The sequence below is a fragment of the Choloepus didactylus genome, chromosome 14 (assembly GCF_015220235.1).
Source record: "Choloepus didactylus isolate mChoDid1 chromosome 14, mChoDid1.pri, whole genome shotgun sequence".
Classification (NCBI taxonomy): domain Eukaryota; kingdom Metazoa; phylum Chordata; class Mammalia; order Pilosa; family Megalonychidae; genus Choloepus; species Choloepus didactylus.
In genome coordinates, this window is record NC_051320.1 from 1070912 (window position 1) to 1081314 (window position 10403).

The window sequence follows — 10403 nt, forward strand, 5'->3', positions numbered from 1 at the left end:
TATAATTCTCCCTCTTCTGGTTGTTCTATTTTATGTTTAGAATTCAGATTCCTTTGATTTGACTGCTTCCAAAACCTTTGGTTGCCCATAGGCTGCTTCCTCCTGCAGGACATGTTATTGGAAGGGAATCCAGAAAGGAGTGTCCTGATTCATTCCCTCAGGCTGCAACCAACCATATGGTGCTGATCTGCACGTACTGCCACATGTGCTTAGTGCTTATGTTGCTGTTTCTGGAACAAGACCAGGGACACACAGCTAGAGCACAAGCAAGGGATGGAGGAGGCATAAGAAGGGCATGTTTGCTTCTCCCACCACTTATTTTCTATTTGAGAAGTTGTAAATTTACAGAAAGATAATGCAAAATATAGATAGTTCCCCTATATCCTCCCCCATTTTTAACATTTTGCATTGGAGTAGTACCTTTGTTACAGTTGATGAGGGAATACTACAATAATTGCATGATAAATTATAGTCCATACTTTACATTAGTGTTCACTTCAGTGTGGAAGTCTTACATTGTTTTTCATTTTTATTCTAGCAGTACATATACCATCTAAAATTTTCCTTTTTAATCACATTCAGATATATAATTCAGTGGTGTTCATTGAGTTCACAATGCTGTGTTACCATCACCACTATAAATTACCAAGACCTTTCCATCACCCTAAACAGAACAGCACCAACTTAAAAATTGACTCCCTACTGCTTATGTATTTTTGGAGAATTGATTCCTTTATGTTTATGTAATGAATTCCTTTATCCCTATAATTTCATTGCTCAGAAATCTGCTCTGTCTGATACTAATATAAATACTGTAGTTTTCTTTAGATTAGTGTTACCATGATATGTCTTAGTTTGTTTTTATTCTTTCTGTTTTTCCCCAACTTTAAAACTATCTTTTAATTAGTATATTTAGATCATTCACATTTAAACTTATTATTGACATAGTTGCATTAATAGCTTCAATTTCACACTTGTGTTCTATTCATGTTCCTTGTCCTTCTGTTTTTGGTCTTTCTCCTTTTTTTGCCTTCTCTGGTTTCATTGGAGAATTTTCTATGTTACCATTGTCTCTCTTAGGTGAGCCTCTCAATTACACATTATTGACAGTTGCTGTATTCACTAATACTAACATTCATATTTGCTGAAGTCTAGCTCTGAGTTTCAGGTGTCACAGAGTTACCCAACATTCCAGAGACCAATCAGGTTAAACCCAAAGGGGTCAGCATCTCAGAGTTTGGAGAAAGCCATTAAAATTCAGGAATAGATTTGACTGCTGTAAGAGCTTACAATCTAGGTACCATTACAATAACCATTCCCCTAATAGGCTGTGCTCTAAGATTCAACTCTGAGTTTACACACTGTAATGCCTCAATATGGATGAGGCATTATGGTGTTTCCCTTTGTTTCTGGTGTACTTCACTCAAAATACTGTCTACAGGAACCATTCACCTTGTTGTGTGTCTCACAGCTTCACTCCTTATAGTTGCTCAATATTCCATTGTATGCATACACCACAGTTCACCATTCTGTTTCTCAGTCGATGTACGCTTAGGCCACCTCCACCCATTGCAAATCATTAATACTGCCTCCACAAACACCAGTGTGCAAATGTCCATTCATGTCTCTATTCTCAGATATTCCAAGTACATACCCCATGATGAGGTTGCAGGACCTTCTGGCCCCCACATACATAGCTACTTGTGGAACCACCACACTGACCTCCAGAAAGACTACACCATTCTGCCTCCTTATCAATAGTAAATAGGTACATCTCTCCATGTTTTCTCCAGTACTTTTATCCCTATTTAAATTTTTCCTGCAATTTCATAGAGATATATTCACATACCATACAATTATCCACAGTGTACAATCAGTTGTTTATGCTATCATCATATAGTTGTACATTTATCACCACAGTCAGCACTTGAACATATTGATTACTATTTAAAAAAAAAGTTTTTTAGCAAATAATAAAAAAGATAATAAAAAGAAAAATAAAATATCATACAATACAATATAATAGCAAGGACAGAAAACAACACCACTACCAAGAATCCCATATCCCTCCCTTATATCTTCCTCTCATACACATTTACCTTTGGTATACTGCCTTTGCTACATTTAATGGAAGCATATTACAATATTACTGTTTACCAAAGACTCCAGTTTGCTTTGAGATTATGTTTTTTTTCCCCAATATCATCCTTTTTCAGCACTCTGCATGATTGACGTTCATTTGTTCTTCCATATGTAAAAACATTTCTATATTTGTACATTTAGTAACAGTCATTGGCCACTCCAGATATTGCTACCTTATACAGTCCCAGTATTTATCATCTATCTTTACCTCTGGTGTCATACATTCCCCTATCCCACCTCTTTCGGGTTTACTCACAGACATCTTTGTTCAATGTACTTACAATTTTGTGCTACATTCAAACAGTATTGTGCTATGTCTGGATCTATACAATCAATCCCACTGAACATTCTGCAGTCCTTCAGCATCAAATGCCTGATCTCTACCCTCTTTCTATCTCCTGATAGCCTATGTCATTCACTTTTAACTCTCAAAGTTTGTTCATTAATGTTAGTTCATATTAGTGAGACCATACAGTATTTGTCCTTTTGTTTCTGGATAACTTCACTCAACATGTTATTATATGCTCTGTGTCTTTGTTCTCTCTTACAGCTGTTACCATTTTGTCTTTTAGATTTTATATGTCATATCTTATTTCCTCTCTCTCCTTTTACCCTTCCTGATAGTCTTCATTTCTCCACTCTTCTCCAAACCTCTCTCTCCTGTCTTTTCCTATCAGACTGAAGCACTTCTTTTAGTATTTCTTGTAGAGCTGGTCTCTTATTCAAAAACTCTCTCAGCTTCTGTTTGTCTGAAAATATTTTAATCTCCCCCTCATTTTTGAAGGACAGCTTTGCCAGATATAGAATTCTTGATTGACAGTTTTTGTCTTTCAGTATTTTAAATATATCATACCAACGCCTTCTTGCCACCATGGTTTCTGCGGAGAAATCTGTACATAGACTTACTGAGCTTTTCTCTTGCTGCTTTAAGAATTCTCTCTTTGTATTTGACATTGGAGAATATGATCAGTAAGTGTCTTGGAGTAGGTCTATTGGGATCTGTTCTGTTTGTGGTATGCTGTACTTCTTGAATCTGTAATTTTTTGTCTTTCATAAGGGTTGGCAAATTTTTAGTGAATATGTCTTCTATTACTCTTTCTGTCCCTTTTCCCCTCTCTTCTTCTTCTGGGATACCCATAACACATATATTCATGTGCTTCATGTTGTCACTAAGCTCCCTAAGACCCTGCTTGTATTTTTCCATCTATTTCACCATCTGTTCTTCTGTTTGTGTGAATTCAAATGTGTTTTCTTCCAGTTCACTGATCCTTTCTTCTGCCTGCTCAAATCTACGGTCGTATCCCTCCATTTTGTTTTTCATCTCCTCCATTGTGCCCTTCATTCCCATAAGTTCTGCCATTTGCTTTTTTCAAGTTTATGAATTCTACTTTATGGTCATCCAGTGTCTTCTTTATGTCTTTCATCTCTTTTGCCATATCTTCCCTCAGCTCATAGAATTGATTCAGATTTGTCTGAACATCTTTAATTAGTTCTTCCCTCAGTTCATTGAAATGATTTAGCATTAGTTGCCTCAATTCCTGTACCTCAGTTGAACTGTTAGTTTGTTTCTTTGGCTGGCCCGTATTTTCTTGTTTACTAGTATGGCTTATTATTTTGTTTTGGTATCTGACTTTCTTGATTAGTTTATTCTGGAGCTTGTTTTCACTCTTTTACCCAGGGGTTTTCTTGTTGGTTGGCTTTGTTCTCTCATCTTTTTGTGCAGTGCAACTTATTCTAGACCTCTAACTTAAGTTTTATTTAGTTGATCAGAGTTTTTCACCTCTTGTTTTTTTTGTTTCTTTCTTTGCCCCTATGTACCTTTTTGTTGAAAGTGTTTTCTCAGATATGGTTGACCCCAGTCAGGTTTTCCCAGTTTAGAGAGGCCCAGGTCTCAGGAGGGGGATATGGAGTTTCCCTGAGAATGAGACCCTCCCATGGAGCCTTAGATTCTGTACTTTTCCTCTTCTGTCCAGCAGGTGGCGCTGGCCAGCCCACAGCTCCCCCACCAGTGTAAGGAGGTATGGAGCCTTTAGTTCTCCTGGTGACTCTCATCCTCTCAGGGGCATGGCTGACTGAAGCTGGAATCTGAATTCCATCCCCTGTTGTCTGAGTTCCCAGAAGGAGGACTGCCAATTGAGCTGGACCTCCCTGCACTCTCCCAATCCTAGGAACTCCAGCTGTCTCCCAGGGGCACTATTCCATTCTCCCCTCTCCTCCTTGGGACAACTCCAGGTTAATTCCTTGGTCAGCCAATTAAAGACTTGTGTGGAGATTTCCTTCAGAAGTGAATCTGGAATTCAAAGACATTCTGGGTACTCCATCTCCCACAGAGACTAGCCTGGACCTGCAACATGGGCTGTCTAATAGAAAATAACCACGTATGTTACTTTAAATTTTAGAGCAACATATGTTACTTTTAAATAAAAAACAAAACAAAAGAAAAGGAAAAATAAGAAAAAAGAAAGCAGTCCCTTTTTAAAGCCTTTCCCAGCTGGAAGTTTTGTCAGTGTCAGAATTGAGTATTTAAAAATGTGTTTTTGACTATTATATTGATAACTGCTCTCCAACAGCTTTCACTCTGCCCTTGCCAGGGGCTATTGAAGTGTAAAAAGATAAGGAGCCAGTAAAAAAGGAGAAAGGACATAATATCAAAAAAAAATCATTTTTGGAGCCAGGTAATGTGTTCCCACTTTTATGTGACCCCCTTCCCTGAGCCCAGTGCTTCAGTAGCACTCCCAGCTACAAAAGTTAATTAATTTGTTAATTAATTCTGCAGTTGAGGCTGCATTGAGCCCACCGCTCTTTCTCCCAGCAGATTGTTGAGTTTTTTATCCTTTCAAGGAGCCAGCTGCAAAGCAGTCTGTGAGGTCTGGGTGGAGAGGGGCTCCAGATCACTTGTCAGGGGGTGTGCCAGTTTGAATGTATTGTGTCCCCCAAATGCCATTATCTTTGATGTAGTCTTGTGGGGCAGACGTTTTGGTGCTGGTTAGATTTGCTTGGAATGTGCCCCACCCAGCTGTGGGTGATGACTCTGATGAGATATTCCCATGGAGGCATGGCCCCACCCATTCATATTATTGTTCTGATATTTTCAAAGCCTCGCAAATCTGAATCTGATTCTGATGCTTGCTATGTATTTTCATGCTGTATTTTTTTTGCCTTTTAGCATGTCTTGTAACATTTTTATGTTAGCCAGACCTCAGATATTATGTAAAATAATTGTGTTAAATAGGCATTTAGTGTAGGGATAAATAGGTATCCTTATTTATTTTCCCCTTTTTCTTTGGGTTTTCATATAAACTCTTTCTTAAAAGAGGTATGGGCCTTCCAATTCTTTTCAACTCTATTTACCTGTTATTATACAGGAAACGTATTGATGAGGTGGTAAATATGGGTGAAAGAGAAGAAATTGACAATTCAGTGGTTAGGTCTCAGTCTTTTAGTGAGCCTGTGTTCTTGGGCTGTGACCTTCACAATTATTTCTCATATTTTTTTTTTCACCCCTTAGCACTTAGTGCTGCTAAAATCAGGTATTTCCGTTCCATACAAGTCAATTATGTTCTGGAAAAACCATGTAGTCTAGGCTCCGGGAAAGTAGTTACCCTTGTGGGCAGGCATTTGTTCATGAGAACAGACTTCTCTAGACTTACTTTTAATAGGTTACATGTCCCCTCCCCTGCCAGGGGCATGGTTATAATTTTTCTCTAAGATTCCCAGTGGTAATTTTATGAGGTCCTGGAGGTAAGACTCATGACAGTATGGGGATTTCTTAGGACCCTAGAAATTTTTATCTGTAAGCTAACTCCTGCCAAGTCTACAGAAATTTGTCAAGTATCCTTCAGGTATTTCTACATATTCTGGCTCTAATGGTGATTTGCGGTCTAGGCAAGTTGTGATTTTCTCTACCTGCCTATCTCTGCAGTTTGGGAGGCAGTGGTTTTCTGTAATATCAATTTTCTGATGGATCGGAGAAGTGTTGATTTTCAGTTTTCCAGCTGTTTTTCTTGTTGTGAAGATTGTAGTGACAATTTTCAAGCTCTTTATACATTGTAGTGTAAGCTGGTTTATTACCATCCAGTTATAAGGATTTTTAATACTTTTCAGAAAATGTTTATTTCTAAATAAGTTAGATATTTAGCATGGTAAGATTTAAATTTCCAAGTATTGTGTACAACATAATTCCTTAAATTCATTGTGCTCAGAGTTCTTTATAATCTCACTTCTTTAAAATTCATTGTAGGTTTTCAATGACCTAATAATTATTTTTTAAAATATTCCATCTGGGCATGCAGGTACTTTACATTATTTAATTTTTAGATGTATAAATTTGTATGTGTCTATATATGCCTGTATATTCTGTTTAATTGTGTTAGTGTTCTATGTTTATATTCTTATGAAATTATTGCCTGCTTTCCTTATTAATAATTGATAAAAGATATTTAAAACTTACACTGTGAATTATCTAATTCTTCATTTAACTTTACTCAAATTTGCTTCATATAAATGTAGGCTTTGTTATTAGGTACTCATTTCAGTTAGAGTTTTAGAGCAGAGAGCATATTCAAACATTCATAGTTTAGGTTTCTGTTTATTTAAGGTATCTTTATGAGTCTGAGCTTCCAGCTATACTCATTCCTTTTCCTTGGGGTTGAGGCAGGTAGAGAGACTGACATAGAGATCTCACCAGGTGAGGTCATAAGGCATAGTAAGGTAATGGAATTTTTTTTTTTTTTTAAGAAATCAGGTAGGGTCAGTAGAATATGAACTTAGACACTATTTAACTTGGGAAAGGTTAGAAAGAGAGATGGAAACAAGGATGTGGATGGGCTTTTTTGGTCCAGACACTTCTTGCAACGGGAGGACAAGCTGGGGTTGGGAGAATTGGGTTCTTTGTGGAGAGGGAAGGGAGGGTTGAAGTTTTGAGGTGGAAAATTGAGATGGAGGAGTGTCATTTTCTGGCTGTGATTCAGTAGCAGCTTCAGCTTAATTAGGAGGGGCTGCATAGGGAGGAGGGGAGGAGATTTGGGGAGGAGGTTTTTTGAGGGATTGAAGGAAGAGTCAGGAAGAGGAGGAGAGGGAGAGCTGGGTTTGGAGACAGGCTGTTTTGGGAGAAGGAAATCGAGGAGAAGGATTTGATAAGTCAGAGAGAGTGGTGCCTGTACTGGTTGAAGGAGGTCTGGACATGTGGGACTTCACTTCACTTGATGAGACACTGACAGTAATTGTCAAGGTTTAGAATAATTTGTGGGTTGAGAGTTCCCTAATGATGGTGGATAGGGTAAGGAGAAATTCCAGCTTAAAACCTAGGAACAATCAAGAAGACTTTCCTCCTTGAGCGTTCCCAAGCCCTCAGGCAGAAACAGATGGTGGAATGGATGAAGGCATCCCACCATCTCACTCACTTCTAGGTTCCAGACCCAGCAGAGGCAGCTCTCATCTAGTGCTAGGATTCTGGTGAGTGTTGTCCCGGACAACGGAGAAAGAGAATGCCAGAGGGGAAACAGAGAGGGCTTTCTCCTTACCTGGAGGTGATTCACCTGTGTTGGTGCTAAAGTCAGGCAAGTAGGTTCTGGCAGTTCTGTTGGAGATTTTGTCTCCTCTCCTGGTCCTGGGTTTCAGCACCAAAATGTTAGGCTTTTAGACTGGGAAAAGGGACAAAACTCACTCAAAGGAGTTTTATTATGTGGCCATGTGCAGGTGGGCTGAGTCTAAGATGGCAACATCTCTGAATAAAGGTGGGAGCACAATTTTATAGCTTTGGAGAGGGGGCTGGGATAAGATAGAGAAGTAAGGAGTTGATGTCAGGGGATTGGTTTGCTCAGGGCAAGATAAGGAGTTGGCATCAGGGTAAGATGAGTTGATATCAGGGAGGTTATTACATTAAGGAAAATTTTTGTTTTTGTTCTTCCTCAAACTGCCATGTTAGCTAAGAGAGGGTTTTATGTAAACAGTTACATCCATTGTGGGTACAGGAGGGCTTCCTGGAATATTTACCAAGGGTAGGTTGTGTGTGTGTTGCGGGTTGGGAGTTTTGCCTAACAAAGACATTTTTTCAAAAATGAATATGGACAGCTATGATGTGGAGTACTTGGGGTAATAAGAGTTTAAGTCTGACAACTGTTAAATAGAGTATAGTAGGTGACCAGCAGGTGGAGAGGGGTGAGAAGGAGTGGAAATGAGTGATAAAAAGAAGAAACAAATATTACAAAATAAAGTAAAATAGAAGAGGGGCCTTGCATGGACCCATGAGAATTGTCTGCTCTGAACTAAGGGCTACAATTGGCTGAACTCTGTTTTACTCTGTCCTACTGACATTACCCACCCCAGCCCCAAAACTAGCAAACAAAACACATAGCATAACAAAACAAAACCAAATTAAACAAATTTGATAATATACTGAGGTATTTTACTAAATTATTTTACTACCCTAATAATAGATGATACCTAGTAACACAGAATGATAACTAGTTAAAAAAATAAACAGTATACATCACTTCAAAGTTTCAATGGGTGCAGTTAAATATTAGAAACCACACAAATATACATCCTAATGGGAAAAATTCTGTTGATGAGGAAAATCTTCATTCTGTTCTGATACTCATTTAGCATATCAATCCAATTGAATTAAGTATACAGTTAAATAGTATTTACCGTGGTAAACATCAGTGTTTTTTTTTTTGAGGAGATTATTCTAGGGAAGAAGAGATGTGGAAAAACAAATGTTCATATTATTTCATCAGTGCTGAAACATTAATCTCAACTCATTCATATGATAACACTGAAGACAAAAATGAAGAAGTAAGAGCCTTAAACCCATCTCTATGACCAATATAGTAATATTGGCTTTATTCCTGTAGTTACAACTACATGCATTGACTGCTGCAAAGCACCCATGGGAAATTTTCCCTCTGGTCATTTGTGTGCCCTTTTACTTAAGGTTTTCCCAGCAATGCTTTACTAAAATGGTCTATTGTAGGGAAAATTCATGAAACAGTCAGAGGCTTTTCACATATGTTTATTGCTTTCATGACAAAGTTACAGAAAAACAAAAGGACTTAAGCTGGGGGGCCACCTTGAAATTCCTAGAAACATAAATTCTTCTATAAGAAAAGTACCCTATGGTTAGTATATGATTATATATATATATATATATATATATATATATATATAAAACCTTTGTATGTGTGGGTTTGTGCGTGTACACACACACATAATAAAATTATTGGAGTTCCTAAAAACTTTATTTTATTTAAAATTTGATCTTAGTAAATTCAAATTTTTAAGTTTAAGTTATTCTGGATTATTTTAGCTTGTGTTTATTTCAAAAGAGGACACTCAGAAAATATTGATAGTAATTTGAGGGCAAATTAAGGTTTTAAAGACTTTATTTGCATTTGTGAGATGAAAGTTAAGCATATTGAAAAATACATGAGCTTTGAAATAATACTGTTATGGTTTTGATACTGACCTTCTCCTTAGTATTAATGTAACCTTTGGCTATAGTTTCCTTATTTGTGAAACAGGGATAATGCTATATACCTTATCAGGTTTTAGTGAATTTGCTTCATATAAACTGAAACTATAATGTTAAGTGCTAGTATCAGTCAAATCTAAGAGCATATATGGCTTCTAAATAATTTAATTTAAATTATATCTAAGCATTTTATTCTAAATCCATCTGATAATTAAGCCCATGAATTTCACTTTCAGAAGTTGTCTTATTATTATTGTAGAGGTAATAAGTAGTTAAATAAACTGAAAAAAGATAAAAATGTCCTTGATGAGTATTTCCATTATCTTTTAGTCTCATGACATTCATCATAAATCCCTCTTCTCAAGAGTCTTACTTCAATGTTTTTGCCTATGTTTCAAAATATAGTTGATATATCATTTCAAAGAATTCCTCACAGGATCTTTCTCCAGGTATTTAAGTTTTAAAGAAAGAGGAACTTTTGGAAGACACTCTTAACTATAAGGTATCTGAAAATATATACTAAAATTATTTTCTCCAAAAACCTTTATGTGCGTGTATGTATCTATGTATGCATGCATATACACGTGTGTGTGTGTGTGTGTGTGTGTGTGTGTGTGTGAGAGAGAGAGAGAGAGAGAGAGAGAGAGAGAGAGAGAGAGAGAGAGAGAGAATGGATTTAAGAGCACAAGGAAATTTGAAGATTATTAGACCTGAAGAAAATGATTTGAGGATGGGTCTGGGTAACATTTCATCATGAGGTACCTTTTACAAAGGATTCCCAGTAGAG